General features: G+C 46.5%; 1 protein-coding gene across 2 annotated transcripts in view; it reads right to left on the bottom strand.

The window, feature by feature from the left end:
- Positions 1-17,360, bottom strand: part of RIMS4 (regulating synaptic membrane exocytosis 4) — a 58,879-nt gene that overhangs the window by 19,831 nt on the left and 21,688 nt on the right. The window lies entirely within an intron of this gene.

The following is a 17,360-nucleotide window of genomic DNA, read 5'->3' as shown; positions in this document are numbered from 1 at the left end:
ACTCCTGGCCTCACCAGTAACCACCCCACCAACAAACAGTGTTGCATGAGTTTTGTTAAATGATAGATTCATTTACATGTGCTTTTTCTCCCCCTTGAATTCATTTCACCCCTGAAACCTTCTCCAAATCATTTCTCTTCCTCCTCTTCAGCTACTATTTATTGAGCACCTACTATATGTCCTACTGTGTCAAGTGCTTTGCATGGATTTTGACCAGGGTTTCTTGACCTCAGCAGACTGGCTGTGTGGATGGCATATTGCTTTGCAGTAGGGGCTGCCCTGTGCATCACAGAATGTCTAACAGTATCCCCAGCCTTTGCCCACTAGATACTAATAGCACCCCTCACCCCACCCCGCTGCAGTCCAGTTGCGGCAATCAAAAATATCTCCAGACATTGCCAAATAGCCCCTAGGCAGCAAAAATCACCCTTGATTGAGGACTATTCGCTCTGAAACCAGATGGCATGAGTTCAAATCCTGCATATCTATCTCAGTGGCTGGGAGGCTTTAGGCAAATTACTCAGCCTCTGTGTGCCTCTATTTGCACAACTGTCAAGTGGGAGAATAACAGGCTCTTATGAGGCTAAATGGCCCCCATCAGCAGCCCACTCCTCCTTCCATTCTGTGGTCAAACGTCATCTTATCCAAGATCTTTCTTGACCTCTCCTGGCCGCTCCCCCTCCAAAACAGCAGCCTTCTCCTACCCCCTGCCCCTCTCTGCCCTGACTCCTGCTTTGGTTTTCCTCCTAATGCTTACCACCCAAATGCATTAAACAATATTGATGTTTTGGCCAGCTTCCTCTGCAAAGACCATAAACTCCATGAGGAGAGGGAACTTTGTTCACTCTTGAAGCCTCAGCACCGAGAACAGGGTCTAGACCATTGTTGAGCTCAACTGATAACTGTGGCTGCCTTGAGGGCAGCCTTAATCCTTACAACCAAGTATAAGGTGGATGCTGCTGTTGACCCCCATCCAGTACCCAAAACAGGAGGCATGGAGAGGTCAGGACTTGTCCACACCCATAGAGCTAGTAAGGCGGGGAGCCAGGACACAGCCCCGGGAGGGTCTTTGCTCCCTGCTCCATGGCCTAGTGATTCAAGGGACTGTGGGCTTGCTAGAGGTGGGGTAGATCATTAGTGGGATCTTTCTCGTGCTCCCACAAAATTCAGACATGGGCTTATTCCCAAGAGGATCCTTCAATGCTTGCTGATTGACCCACTGGGGAAAAGCAGCCCCAATCACACCCAGTCATCCCCCTCCTGCCAGAGGACAGGAGAGCTGGCCTACGTACCAGGAGCAGGGCAAGCCAGGACACCTGCCGCTGGCCTTCTCCTGGCCTCCCTCCTCCTCCCAGCTCCAGGATGGTCTCTCCTTCCTCCATGCCTCTAAGAATCACACACACATGTACACACACACATGCATGCGTAGATACAAACACTCTGTGTTTCTCAGAATGTGTAGCCTCATATTTTTGTCTCCCACATGTGTCTGTGTTATTCAGACACACAGACACCCACACTCAGAAAAACACACAGCAACACACACACACAGTAAGATGCATGCAAAGACAGTATGTTAATGCAGGTCTGAGTGTGTTCCCAGGGGTCTCCACACGCCTGTCGCTCTGTGTGTTTGAGGCTAAGTGGGTACGTGTATACACATCTTCCCTGGGTGTTTCTGAACACGTGGGAGAGCGTGCGTGCCCTTATATCTGTGTTTCTACTCCATTCCATCATCTGTTCTTTCCCTAGCTTGCATCTGCAGCCTCCCCCGACCCTCCATCTCCACTGTTTCTGTATTTCTCTGCGTATAGCAGGTACAGTGACACAGAGAAAGACAGAACCACTCACATGCACATTCAGAAACACAGACTCAGAGATGTCCCTGTATACATACACACACACACACACACACATGCATACACACACACACAGAGCACTGTACCTATGTCCCTGTCAGATGTGCAGGAACAAACACCCCCCCACCCCACACTAGGGATACAGACCCATGACTGGGCACCCTGCAGGCAGGCAGCACACACCTGCCTCAGCTCCCTCCCTCTCTGCTGAGCCCTGTTCAGGTGCCCCCACCCCGTTCCATCTCCACCTACCTAGGTCTGACACATTTCTCCCGGAAGAGGGAGGAGCAGAGCATGACAAACAACTCAGTCCCCCAGAGCTGTGCCTTGCATCTGTGTGGCACCCTCCAGCCCTCAAAGTAGTTCCCAACCAGGCCCTAGGATCTGCCTCACAGCAGCCCTGGCTCCCCACACAGGTGAGCATATGGCTTTGCAGTCAGAAGGCCCAGGTATGGAGACCTGGGGCAAGCTGGACAGCATCTTCCCACGGAGCTGTTGAGAGGGTTAAATGACAGATGTTTCCCACAGTGCCGGGCACAAAGTAGGTGCCGAACGTAAAAAGCCAAACCAATGCAGAGGGAGAAAGACTTTCCAATGCCCCCACACCTGCCCTTGTCAACTGCCTTGCTGACACCCTCGTAGGCGCATTTTTTCCCTTGACACACCACCTTCCCCAAGCTGGGGACCATGACTGGACCCAACCACAGCAATGTCCACCATCCAACCTCTACCACCTACCCCTTCTGTGGGTCTTCTCTTGCTAACTGGGCCATGGCCCCCAAAGTGACTGTTCCAATGCTTTCCCAACTACCCCCCACCAAGATCCATCCATCCCACGTGGCTGAGATGTGTTCCCTTTGTTCTGCTCTTCCTCACTTCCAAATGTCACTGTGATTGTTAATAGTGAGTATCAACTTGATTGGATTGAAGGATACAAAGTATCATTCCTGGGTGTGTCTGTGAGGGTGTTGCCAAAGGAGATTAACATTTGAGTCAGTGGACTGGGAAAGGCAGACCCACCCTCAATCTGGGTGGGCATCATCTAATCAGCTGCCAGCCTGGCCAGAATAAAAGCAGGCAGAATGTGGAAAGACTAGACTGGCTTATCCTCCCAGCGTACCTCTTCCTCCCATTCTAGATGCTTCCTGCTCTCGGACTTTGGACTCCAAGTTCTTCAGCTTTGGGACTCAGACTGGCTTCCTTGCTCCTCAGCTTGCAGACAGCCTATTGTGGGACCTTGCCTTGTAATCATGTGAATCAACACTCCTTAATAAACTCTCCTTTATATATACATCTGTCCTATTTGTTCTGTCCCTCCAGAGAACACTGACTAATATAGTCACCATCCTGACCTTTCACCCTGCCTGGCCCTCCCCTCCTCTCTGAAAGGAAGAGGCCGTCCTTCTCCTGGCCGTGGCTGATCCATCTCCATCCTCAGCATCCCACCTTCCCCCCCACTCACCACGACCTCCTCCCCCATTTGTCCTCTCTGGGCCTTGTGTCTGCTGCCCCTCCATCCTCTGGCCCTTTCTAGTCCTCCCACCTCTTTCACCAACTAACTTCCTCGGAGAATAGCCTCTGGCCACCATGTCACCCACCACACCCTCTCTGATCTGTCACAGTGTGGCTGCAGCCCACGGCTCTGTCAGGGTGGCTTACTAAACCATTCTCTAGTGACTGCTCACGACCAGGTCCGAGGGTCTCAACCCAGCTCCCGGGCCCTGAAGCATGGCCCTTTCATTCTCTCAACAGACATCTATTGAACACCCTTTTGTGAGGTGGAAGCCCCTGAGAAGATGTTAAACACGCTTCTAAGTGCTGCACCTGCTGATAAAACACACACTGACAGGAGCCAGGGAGAAATGAACAGCCTCTGCTTGTCACCCATCAGGGCCCAGAAATAGACCCTCACTTGACCCGCTGTAGTGAACAATGTGATCCTCCTCCAAGACCCCGTTTTACCACTTCTGTGAGCCCCTCTCCACTGTAGCATGCTATGTGCTGTGGCTTCCCACAGCCAGCACCTGGCACCTTTTTCTGGGACGGGGTGTGGGCGTGTCTTTCTTTCAGCTACTGAGCCCATGTTGCCCGCACACAGGCAGAGCTAGAAGTGTCTGGAAATGTATGACCCTTAACCTGCCCCTGCCCTGCCCCTTCATCAAAGACTAAATGAAACGGGAGGATGAACCCTCACCTCCTCTGCCCTGGGTCAGAACAACTCTGAGGCTTCACGCAGCCCCCAGAGTAACCCCACAGCAGGGCTGGGATCACCCTTTCGGGACCTGCCTGAGAGCACACCATTGCGTGCCTCCTGCCCTGTCTTGTTCTGCTTCCCTGGGTCTGTTCTGGGGACACTTCCTTCATTACTGCCTCCACACGAATCTCATCTCAGGGTCTGGTTTGGGGACACCTGACCTAAGACAGGCTGGCACCCTAAGCAAGTCAAAGTTCAAAAATCTTCACACAGGTGGGCTCCCGCATTATAACTGTAGTTGTACCCATTTACACCCAACCAGCACATTGGGAAGGAAATTTATTTCTCTTTTGTATGTTTCTATGTCATTTGAATTTTTATAATTAATGTATTAATTCTATAATGCAAATGAAAGTAAATACAAACAAATTCGTAAATAAATCACAGCTTCAATCATGCCACCATCTTATTTTAAACCTTAGCCAGGTGCGGTGGCTCATGCCTGTAATCCCAGCACTTTGAAAGACCCAGGCAGGTGGATCACTTGAGCCCAGGAGTTTCAGACCAGCCTGGGCAACATAGCGAAACCCCACCTCTACAAAAAAAAGAAAAATACAAAAATTAGCCAGGGATGGTGGTGGGCAACTGTAGTCTCAGCTACTAGAGAGGCTGAGGTAGGAGGATCGCTTGAGCTTGGGAGGTTGAGGCTGGTTGCACTCCAGCCTGGGCGACAGAGTGAAATCCTATCTCAAAACAAAAACAAAAACAAAAACAAGAACCTTAGAATGTTTCTTCACTGCCTGCTGACTTAGGTTCAGTTTTTTGCACCCAGGCATCCAAGACACTCCATTTTCTGACTCCCTCCCCATCGGCTACTGGTCTCCCTCCCAGTCTCTATATCCTAGCCCAGCCAGACACTTTGGTGCTCCATCCTGAGAAATACCGTACATCCTCATAACTTCCCCATCCTGGTTCTCACTCCTTTCCTTTCCTCCCTTCCTCATCTTCCCTATCAAATTTCTAACCATCCTCCAGAGTTTAGCTTTAAATAACACCTATAACTTATCAGGCACTCTGTACTTCAGTTTCTTCATCATATAATAGGGATAAAAGCACCAGAATCTCAGGGCTGTGTGAGCACTAAATGTTAACAAGCAAGCAATGTAAAAATGTAATAACATATAATCCTCAGGATGGCCTAGGTGGGCTGGGACGCACGGTCAGCCCTCAACAAAGTTGACTATTATTAATATGGTTATTACCATTGTGCTAGATGCCATGCCAAGTGTTTTACAAAGGTATTTCCCACTTAATTCTCACAATAAACCATGAGATAGCTACTGCCCCGCTTTACACAGAAAGAAAATGAGGACCGAGAAGGTTAAGTAACTTTCCCAAGGACATGCATGACTACTAATGGTGGAGCTGGACTTCAAACCCAGGCTATTCTGGCTCCAAAGCCATGTTTTAAATGCACCCTAAAGTAAACTTACCAAGCTCCACCCCAGAACTCAAATGCCATGTCTTCCACAAAGACGTCCCTCATCAGACTCCTTGAGTCCCAGGGGCACTTCAATCTTCACTTCTCTTGGGGTAGCTATTCCACAGCACCTTGAAACACAGTTCTCATCCACCTAGTCGATGTCTGTGTTTACAGCATGAGCTCATTCCTCATTTACTTCCATTCAGCAGCAGGGATAGCGCCCACATTGCCCATCCCCACTGAAAGTGTATTAAATTGAATTGGCTTTAGGATGTGTCCCCAAGAAAAATGTAAATTCTCTCTGGTAAAGAAAACAAGTAGATCTCACTCTGCTGTTTATACTTGAATATGAATGTGTTTAATGTATGTTCTCCCAAGAGCAAGTATTCATAAGGAACAGGATAATAAAACGATGATAAATTATGAAAACAGATTCTATTGTTTTTAGCATTTACCCATGTACAAATTATATATACACATATAATTTAACCCCACCATAACTCTGAAAGACAAGTATTATTATCCTAATTTTACAACAAGGAAACAGGCTCAGAGCAGTTCAGCAACTTGTCCAAGGTTATACCAGATAAGACAGAGCTAGGCTTGAAACCAGGTCTGTGTGAAAACACATCATCATATACTCTTAACCACGAGACCTCAGGGATGTGGTGGGGGGGAAGGAGAAGGACAGAACTCAACCAGTCCCCATTTTGATGTTTTATTGAAGATGGGCATTATCAGCTTTAACTTCCAGAAGAAAAGCCCCAAGCCAAGAGAGGCTCCATGACCTGTTCCAGGTCCCCAGGCTCTAAAATTGCTAACCACATTCTGGTCAGTGTGAGTGTCCACTCCAAGTCCATAGAGCAGCCTGTGAAGTTCCCCCAGACACAAGAGCTCCGGGTGACTGGGTTATTTTAAACCAGGATGTGAAAGGCACCAAGGCCCCTAGCTCACTGCTTCCCCTTCCCACAGCGACTACTCTTCTGTATCTCTGAGATAAATACCCTGGAGGCTGCTGCCTCTTCTTCCTCCATGGTCAGCCTCTCCCTGGCCTAGTTATTCCCAGTGACTTGGGCCTCACATGCCTCCATTGTCCAGGTCTTTAAGTCCATCTGAAAATCAAGGGCTGAGAACCATCTGCAGATACTTAGGCCTCCAGGGCACTGATGTTGCCTCTGGCTGTGTCTCCAAGGATGGGTGGAGGAAGCACAACCCTGATTACTTCTGTGAGGGCCCTAACCTTCCCCTTCTCCCTGGAGCTATAGGAATCTGCCCTCCCTTAAAATAACAGATGGTTTCATCTGGAGGGAACTTAGGGATCATCCAGATCAATGCTTTTATTGTACGGAGGGCAACTGAGACCCAAAGAGGGGCAGGAGTCAAAGGCCATGTTGGTATTAGAATTCAGGCTGGGTACAGTGGCTCATGGCTGTAATCCCAACACTTTGGGAGGCCAAGATGGGAGGACTGCTTTAGCCCAGGAGTTCAAGACCAGCCTGGGCAACATAGTGAGACCCTGCCTCTACAAAAAATCTGAAAATTACTAGCCCACACTGTAGTCCCAGCTACTCAGGAGGCTGTGGTGGGAGGATTGCTTGAGCCCAGGAGTTTGAGGCTGCAGTGAGCTATGATCGTGTTGCTGCACTACAGCCTGGGTGACAGAGACCCTGTTTCAGGAAAAAAAATTCTGGTCTCCTAATTGCTAACCTCCCTGCTCCTTTTCAGTCGACAGCCTTTCATCATTTCTAGAGCATCTTCAGGAGGCAGCATGGCCTTATGGTTAAAAGCATGGACAATGGAGCCTGAATGCCTGGGTTGTAAACCTGGCCCCAGTCACTCTATTAGTTGTGTGATTTTGAGAAAGTTACTCAACCTCTCTGTGGCTCAGTTTCCTCCTCTATGCTAACTGGTGTCCACACCACCAGAGTGTCCTCTTCTGCCAGTTTCTTCTCTACTCAGTGGCCTGCCTGAGCTTCCCAAATCTCAATCCTGAACACACCATCCCTTTGATTAAAACCCTTCAATGGCACCCCATTGCTTGCAGAATAAATTCCAATTTAACACACACAGTCTTTCTGACCTGGTCCCAATTTACATTTCCAGCCTCATTTTTTCCCTTTTCCCTAGTGTTCTTTACATTCTATTCACACTGAATAATTCCAAATCTTCCATGTGACCAGCTGCCCCTCAAATTTCTTACCCATCATCCTGCATATAAAAGTCTTAGCATTCTCTTCTCTTCTGGAGAAAGGTGCTTTTTAAAACAACTGTTTGTTGCAGGATAATACACATAAAGAAAACTGTACAATTATATATCACACAGTTGTAAGTGTATACCTTGATAACTATTACAAAGTTCTGTGGAACCAGCACCCAGATCAAGAAGCAGAACATTACCAGTGCCCTACAGAAGGCCCACATGCCACTTCCAGTTACTTTCCACCAAAAGTAGCATTATCCTAACTTCTAACAGCACAGACTGGTTTTGCCTATTTTGTAGTTTTCACTACATAAAATCACCTAGCGTATATTCTTTAGCATCTGGCTTCTTTTACCCAACACGACGTTTGTGGGGTTCATCCATGTTGATTGTTTCATTGCAGTTCATTCATTCTCACGACTTACTGTAGTACATTGTGTGAATATATCAAACTATTTTTCATCCATTCTATTGCTGATGAGCATCTGGGTGGGTAGCCTCCAGTAATGAGATATTACAAATAGCTCTGCCAAAAACATTCTTGTATGTGTCTTTTGGTGACCATTTCTGTGCAGTTCTTCAGGGCACATACCTAGGAGTGCAGCTGCTGGGTTACAGGATATGCATTTGAAATGCCTTTTAGGTGGATTAACCACGGTGTGGACTGGAAAGGTTAACACATTAGACTATCATTCAGCAGGAAGCAATGTTCTGAAGAAATGGGGCTAAGGATTGGGAGGTTTTGAGGAAAAAGATGGTGGAAAGCCTGTTGATTTACTGTATATCTGGCTCACATTTATATTCCCCAAATGTAATCTTTGTTAAGAGAATGTGTATAGAGGGCAAACGGCACCCAGAACAGGACAGGAAGGAGGGGAAAAGGCCTGGAATACAGCTGGATTCAATAAATACTGGCTATTATTATTAACCTCTCTAAAGGTCAATGGTCAACTGCTCACTGATACCACTTCTAGTAAACTCGTTATTTCATCGATTCTAAGACAAGCATTTTTTCAACATCTCTAAAATTAAGATGTGAATGGCAACCAATGACATGTCAGAGTTAAATTCTGACATGTTTTAGCTCCCTTGGTGGTATATAACGTTGTGACTTGCAACTGAAGGCCTCTAAAATGCGATTAAGTTCACAGCAAAGAACTGGCGCACGCAGGAACTGTCCGTGGTGCTGACTGAGCACAGAGGACTGGGCCTGCCTAGGGCAGAGGTGGGGCTCACAAGGGAGATTTTAGAACTACGAAGCATCCCTATCCTGCGGTTGTTTTAAAACCACAATTCCTTCCACTGGCTTGCTGATGCCTGAAATTCCACCCTCAAAGAATCACCTTTCCACATAAAGACAGGAATTTCCATTTATCGAGTTGAATCAGAGCCTATGAGAGGTGCTCACCACTCATCATTTCATGTAATCTTCACAACCACCAGTGAAGGTAAGTATTGTCTTCATTTTCAGAAGGGAAAGTTGAAGCTCAGGGATTAATGAACCCGCCCATAATTACAAAGCTGGCATGTGGGATGTGGTCCTGGTTCAACGCAGGCCAGAGTGCAATTTTTGCCCTTTAGGCTGCTCTACACTGGAGGGAAGGATGAGTGCCTCAGACCTTTTTCCAAGAGGATTTGAAGAGGAAAGAGGGAGAGATCATAAAGACACAGAAATGAAGTGAGTGAAAGCAAGAGAGGCAAAAGGCACATGATAAGGATTTCAGAACCCTAAAGAGGGAGAGGAAAGATTTTGTGAGAATCAACTGGGTAATAAATATGGAATGTGCTTTGTAACTCTAAAGGGTTATGCCCCTGGAAGGAAACATTACTCTCACTTATCCAACAAAATATACATTTATTGAGCACATTTGCTATGCCATGCTGTTCTTGGCTCTGGGGATTTGAATAAGATACAGTCTTTGACCTTAAGGAACTTACAGGTAGTAGAGTGCGGAGGGGACATGAAACAGATAAGTAATTATCATTCATTCAACAAACTCTTTACTAATTGCCTATTCAAGGCCAGATCTTGTGCTGTAGACTCATAACATAGATGAATTAAACCCAGACCTTGCTGAAACTCCCAGTCTACCAGAATAGATAGGCAAGTAAAGGGGCAATTGCGCAATAATTACAACTTAGCATAATGTAAGGGCAGAGATATACACAGAATATTATGCGAGCTGAGGAGAAGGGTAATTAATGCAGCACTGGAGTTACAGGCACGGTCTGGGTTGTAAGCAGAATTGATTCAATGCTGAATTATACTTGATTGCAAATAAAATCAGAAGATTTCATTGTACATGCAAGCACTACCTTCCAGTACAACTGAAGGTTATATTGACAAATAAAAACAAGTAGATAGAGTGAAGGGGAAAATGTGGAACCAAATGAAAACTGAAGACAAAAAGTTACAGATGCAGAGTAAATGCACTTGGGGTGGGGGAGGTCCTATGCTGAGCAGGTGTGGTCAGGGAAAGTCATTTACTCTCCTCGAGCCAATGTGGAAAGACTTCTAAAGAAGAGCCATTTCCGCAATCATTGGAAGGAAGACAATTCACAGTCCCACAAAAAGCTGTTTTTCCTCAGGAAGCTATTTCCATCAGCATTTGGGACAAGCTAAACAAGCCTTGGAAGGAACTGGGTTGTGGGCAAAAGGTAGAATCTATGGCCCCATATGGCACTGGGAAGCTACACAATCCACACAGCATTCAAGACTTCCAGGATTTGCCCCAAACCTATACTACAAGTCTGCCATGATGCACATACCAGGTGTTCTATCCACACGGAATTACTCATCATTCACCAAATACAGCCCACGTACTTCCGTCTTCTTAGGAGAACAGGCTTTGGAGCCAGAAAAACTGAGTTTGGGACTTGAAGCGTGCCTCTGCCACTTTCTGAGTAAACTAAAGGAAGTTACTGAACTAATCTGAGCCTAAGTTCCCCTGCAAAACAGGAAAAATAATAGAACCTACTCCACCTATTGTTGTAGGGATTAAATGTACTAGTAAGCTCTTACTAGGTTATGCTGCAATAACAAGTTACCCCCAAATTTCAGTGACTTACAGAACAAAGTTCTTGTTCATACTTTATATATATATATATATATATATATATATATATATATATATATATATATTTTTTTTTTTTTTTTTTTTTTTTTTTGAGATGGACTTTTGCTCTGTGGCCTATCCTGGAGTGCAGTGGCGCAACCTTGGCTCACTGCAACCTCTGTCTCCCAGGTTCAAGTGATTTTCCTGCTTCAGCCTTCCAAGTAGCTGGGGTTACATGCATGCACCACCATGCCTGGCTAATTTTTTTTCCTTTTTGTATTTTTAGTAGAGACGGGGTTTCACCATGTTGGCCAGGTTGGTCTCAAACTCCTAACCTCAAGTGATCTGCCTGCCTCAGCCTCCTAAAGTGCTGGGATTACAGGCGTGAACCACCATGCCCAGCCATACTTAACATACTTTATGAGTTAGCTATGGCTCTATCCCACGAACTCTTCTGGGACCCAGGGTGAAGGGGCAAGCCCTATCTGGGACAAGCTGGTCTCATGGCAGAGGAATGATGCAACCATGAGGGAGTTCTTCCAGCTGCTGCACTTTTCTCTATGTGTATTTCAAAACTTTTAAAAGAAAAGGAAGGGAAAGAAATATGGCCTCTAACAGAGAGATGCTGCCAAACATGTAGGGGAGGCAAGGAAGCTCCCTCCTCCCCACAAACACTGGAAAGAGAACTCCTCAAGGCACCAAATGGTTCGTTCCAACAAGGTAGTATATTACATTAGCCCATGATAGCACAGATCCATGTTAACTGTGAAATAAATCTCTCATACCCCTTGTGGGACTGAACTCAATGACATAACATGTACACAATGACTGTCACAGTAAGATACAGGCACTCAGTAAATTGCAGCTACTATTATAAACAATATTCTGAGGTAGAGAGTAGTGTCCCTGATTCTCAGAAACTCCCAGAAAACTGAGGCTCTGAGAACTGAAGCAGTTTGCCCAAGGTCCCATAGCAAGTAAAGAATGGAGAGGAAGAATGCAAAACAAATCTGCTCCATCCAAACAAAGCTGAACACAAATGTTCACAGTAGCATTAACTGTAACAGTCAAAAAGTGGACACAGCCTGAATATCCATCCACGGATGAATTAACAAACTGTGGTATATCCATGCAATAAAGTATTATTCAGCCATAAAAAGCATGCAGTACTGGGCCGGGCATGGTGGCTCACGCCTGTAATCCCAGTACTTTGGGAGGCCAAGGTGGGCGGATCACCTGATGTTGGGAGTTTGAGATCAGCCTGACCAATATGGTGAAACACTGTCTCTACTAAAAATACAAAAATTAGCTGGGCTGTGGTGGTGTATGTCTGTAATCCTAGCTACTCAGGAGGCTGAAGTAGGAGAATCACTTGAACCCAGGAGGCTGAGGTTGCAGTGAGCTGCGATGGCGCCACTGCACTCCAGCCTGGTTGACAGGGAGACCTTGTCTCAAAAAAAAAAAAAAAAGTATTACCTATACATGCTTCTACATATATGAACCTTGACATTATGCAAGCGAAAGAAGCTGGTCATAAAAGATCATCTCTTCTATGACTCTACTTATTTGAAATGTCCAAGATAGGTAAATCCATAGAACTAGAAAGCAGACTAGTGGTTGCCAAGGACCAGAGGGAGGGGCAAATGGGATGTGACTGCTTACGGGTACAAGGGTGATGATAATATTCTACAATTGACTGTAGTGATGGTTGCAAAACTGTGAATATATTAAATATTAAAACCCACTGAATTGTTCACTTTAAACTAGTAAACTGTATGGTATATGAATTATATCTCAATAAAGCTCATATAAATCTCCTTCCACTTCATCTCATCTCCCAGGCCAGGTTGTTAACCCCTATTCTACACTGACCCCAAGAGGGTCAAGGAGCCCATAGGCAGGGAGGCTCCCCCCGAGCCAGAAGCAGTGTGGAAAACCTGCTGCAAAGTCCAGACAAGGCCAAATTGAACAGTCTGGCCCCTTAGATGTCATCTTCAGATAACACATGTGCACATGTATCCCCACAAAGACCCACAGATGAAAACATGCAGTGGGTACATGGGGAGCAGGAATGTAGGGGATGGGGTGGGGTTGGAAATGAGGGAATTCCTTCCTTCCAGTCCCACCAGGGCAAGCCTCAGGCTCCCCACCACCACCTTCCTCAATCAACACATGGCCAGCTTCCTCCAGAGCCTGCAAGACTAGAGCTAGCAAGGCTTAGTTAAGACCACCTGAAACCACCTGGCATCAGCACTCACCAGAGCAAACCCACCTTGGACTAGCTGTTCTCAGCACCGAGGCTGTAGTGATGTTGGCCTTAGGCAGCACATCCCCTGTTGCTCCAGCTTGGCTCATCCACGTCCCAAAACTACTTAAAATCCGTCTCTCTCCAGACTGTTCTGCAGGATAGCAGCTAACCCGGTGTCCACTAAGGCTTCTCAAGAACCTCCCACATACATGCTTAATGCACACTGGGTCTCCTACTCCTTGGATGAGCAGCGCTATCCTTTATCTTGAAGCAGTTTAAACAAATCCCTTCCTTGATTTGGCCTTAGCAGAGTTGCAGAGAAGCTGGGCCCCACCTTGGCTAAGGCACCTCCCTTAGTTGCTTTTTTCTCTCTCAAATGAGGGCAGGGACACTGGCTGGCACTCAGCAGGTCCTCCACACAGACACCAAAGGCTGAAGGAATTCCAGCTCATGGCTTCTCAACTTTAATGTGCAAATGGATCACATAGGAATCTTATTAAAATGCAGATTCTAATTCAGCAGGTCTCAGGTGGGGCCTGAGATTCAGCATTTCTCACAACTCCTATGTGAGGTCAATGCTGCTGGTCTGTGGCCCACACATTGAGTAGCAAGATTCTAGCCCATTCCATTCACTCTTTTCTGATTTCTTTGCCTTCTTCATTGTTCAAGGAGCCTCTTGAGAGTGGATAAAAGCTACTCTCTCTTAGAAAAGGACCTGCCAGCACATACACACAGTATGTTGCATAAACTTTGGGAGCCTGCAGTCCCTGGACTAAAAGCCATTCTTCTTCTCCTTCTTCTTCTTCTTTTTTTTTTTTTCTTTTTTAAGAGACAGGCTGTCACCCAGGCTGGAGTGCAGTGACACAATCACAGCTCACTGCAGCCTTGACTTCCCAGGCTCAAGTGATCCTCCCATCTCAGCCGGTACTACAGGTGCACACCACCAAGCCTAGCTAATTACTTTATTTTTTGTAGAGACAGGGTCTCGCCATGTTGCCCAAGCTGGTCTCCAGCTCCTGGGCTCAAGGGATCCTCCTGACTTGGCCTTCCAAAGAGCTCGGATTACAAGCATGAACTACCTACCATGCCTAGCCTAAAAGCCATTCTTTCACATACACAAACCTGCAAATCTTAGTTCCTGCAGAAAAGAGGATGCAACAGGAGATAGAAAAAGAAAAAGCCTTGGCAGGGAGTGAGAACTCCTGGGTCTTGTCCCAGCTCCACTACTGACTTCCGGTGTGACATCAGACAACTTTCTGCTCCTCTCTTGAGCTTCAGTTTTCCCACCATGAGAGAAGTGGACTAGATTGGGGATGATACATAGGTTTTCTTTCTTTCTTTCTTTTTTTTTTTTGCCAACTCTGGTAGCTGTTGCCTGAAATACCCTGTGCTAAGAATTCTTAGACTGTGCCTGGACTTGGCAGAAAAGGATGCCATGATTGATTGGTGATGCCTGCCACGGTCCCAGGAAAGGGGGCCTTGATTGATTGGTGTTGTCTGCCAAGATCCCAGGCCTGGAGGGTGATGGGCTTCCTGCCAGATGTCCGCCTACCCCAGAGAGCCCTTCCAGCTGCGACATTCCACACAGCTCATTCAGAGTCATGCCAGACTGGGCAAAGAGAAGTCTGTGCCTGTCCTCAAGGGGGCAGGAAGAGATAATTCTTTAAGCTTCTGGCTTCTCGAACTTGCTGCCCTACAGCCCCTTTTGAGAAGAGGTAGCAGAATCCCTGCTCAGTGGCAGAGGACAGCATGTCCTTGTGCTCCCATCCTTCCCTATTTTTAACTCCAAGGACAGCAGCTCAGGCAGAAGCTCAAATACGTAAGGGCCACCCAGCCTCTGAGGGAGGGGAACCACACCCCCACCATCATTCCCAAACCGCTCCATGGTTGGCCAAGTGAGAGTTGAGGCAAGGGACAGAAGGTTCCTCACCTCCCGTGTGAATCTCTCACAGCCCCATCCCATCCTTCCCCAGGCAGGGCCAGTCACCCCTCCTTGGCACACCCACAGACCTCTCTGCTAGTCCCTATCCTGCTGCACCCTGGATTTGTTCATTCATGTACCCCATTTACATATATGTGCCAGCCTTCATACTAGTGCCAAGGACGCAGCATTGAACAAGACAGATGGGGGTCCTCACCCACTGAGCTCTTCTAGTCTAGGGTGGAAGACAGACAGCAAACAGGACGGCAGCATAATTCTGTAGTTACAACTATAGTCTAAGTGCTTAGAAGAGAACTGTACCATGGTCACCCCACATGCCTGTGCATTCCTCAAGAACTGGGATGTTCTCACTCGTCTTTCTATCCAGGGAACCTAAGGCCTAAGCTGGCAGAAAGGACGGTTCAGAGATTATTTGTTGATTGAAAATATTACACAAGAGACATCATGTGAAGTTTGAGAGCCCTACAGGAGCCTGTCTCAGACTAGATGAGATTGATTCATTCATTCACTCATTCACTCACAAAGTATTTTTTTGAGCATTTTCTACATGTCCAGCACTGTTCTAGGCACTGGACCTAGAGCAGGAAACAAAACAAGGAAAAATGAACTGTCCTCCTGAATCTCCATGCTAGGAGAGGCAAGCAAACATCAAGCCAGACAAATACAGAAAGATAGAGAGAGGATGCTAGAAGGCAATGAGGGCAGGGATAGGTGTTTCTCTCTGAAACAGAGTGATCAGAGAAAGCATTCCCAACACAAGGAACAGAAACATAAAGGCCCGTGGCAGACATGTCTGGTATGTTCGAAGGAGATGAGAGTGGCTGAAGCAGACAGAGCAAGGGGGAGTGGGGTGAGATGAGGTTTGAGATGATGGGGCAGGAGGAGAGGGCAGACTGAAAAACTGACACATCTCACACCAAGCTGGCATACAACTGATGGAAGAGATGGTGGTGATGATGATAATGACAATGACGATGTGATGATAAAAGCAGCTAGCATTCATTGGGCACGGGTGACAGGTGCTATGCTACTCAATTAACATGGATTTGTTTACCTAATCCCCACAACAATCTGTGAAATATATCTTATATTATACCCATTTTACAGATAGGGAAGCTGAGGTTCAACAAAGTTTACACAGCCTGGAGGTGGCAGGGCTGGGACAGGAACACCGGCCGTCTGGAGCCAAAGTCCACTGGCTTGCTGATCACACCCTGTCCTGTTCCACATGTACCATGAACACCAGTTTCCTCCCCCACCCAGAGTTCCTAAACCTTTTGGACTCCTTTGAAAATCTGCTGGGAGCTGCTTTTCCCCAGAGAAAAGTTTTGGTTTTCTCCAGAAAAAAAAAAAAAAACAGAGATGCACAATGATACAACTTGAGCATAATTTCAGGAGGTTCAAGGTTATAAACTCCAGGCCTAAAAGTAAGCATTTTGTAAGCATTTATAGCAAAAACAAGAATTTTCAGAGTTTTCCAAAGATGCAATAGGGGAACACGAGGTCTGCAATACCACCTAAAACCACTTCTATACAATTTGCCAAGAGCCTATCAGGAATAGGGCACCTGTAGAATCGTATCTCAGTTAAACCTCATTTTAGTCCTGTGAGGTGATTATAATTAGGATCCCTTTACAAACTAGGAAACTGAGACACAGAAAGTTTAAGTAACTTGCCCAGGGTCACAGAGGTGGTATCTGGCAGAATTGAAATTAACCACAGATCTAGCTGGCTCCAGACCTCAGTCTCTATTCCACACATTCTCTTCTGGCTTCTCCAATGGCCTTTCTTCATCTTCCCAGACAGGGGAAGAAACTTGCTCAAGGTCTCACAGCTCAACACATCCAGAGTAGCCATTAGCCACATGTGAACACTTAAACTTTAAAAAAAAATTAAGAATTCAGTCCTCAGTTGCACGGATCACACTTCAAGTGCTGAGTAGCCACCTGTGACTAGCGGCTACAGTATCGCACAGTACAGACACAGAACATTTTCATCGTTGCAGAAATGTCTATTGGGCAGCGCTGGGCTAGAACTTGGTCTCTTGACTCCCAACTTTAGTTTTTCCACTGTCAGGGGCTACTAGAAATTAGTTCTGCTTGATAAATGAAGTTGACCATGAAGAGGAGACAGGAGGCGGGTGCAATGGTCCATACTTACAATCCCAGCAGTTTGGGGGGCCAAAGCAGGAGGATCATTTCAGCCCAGGAGTTCGAGACCAGCCTGGGCAACATAGCGAGACCCTGTCTCTAAAAAAATTTTGAAAATTAGCCAGTCGAGGTGGCTTGTGCCTGATGTACAAGCTACTTGGGAGGCTAAGGTTTGAGTCCAGGAATTCAAGGCTGCAGTGAGCTATGATCACACCACTGCACTAAAAT

This window comes from Symphalangus syndactylus, chromosome 24, assembly GCF_028878055.3.
Source record: "Symphalangus syndactylus isolate Jambi chromosome 24, NHGRI_mSymSyn1-v2.1_pri, whole genome shotgun sequence".
Lineage (NCBI taxonomy): Eukaryota > Metazoa > Chordata > Mammalia > Primates > Hylobatidae > Symphalangus > Symphalangus syndactylus.
The sequence above is the reverse complement of the archived record's forward strand: the minus strand, read 5'-3'. Positions and strand labels throughout refer to the sequence as shown.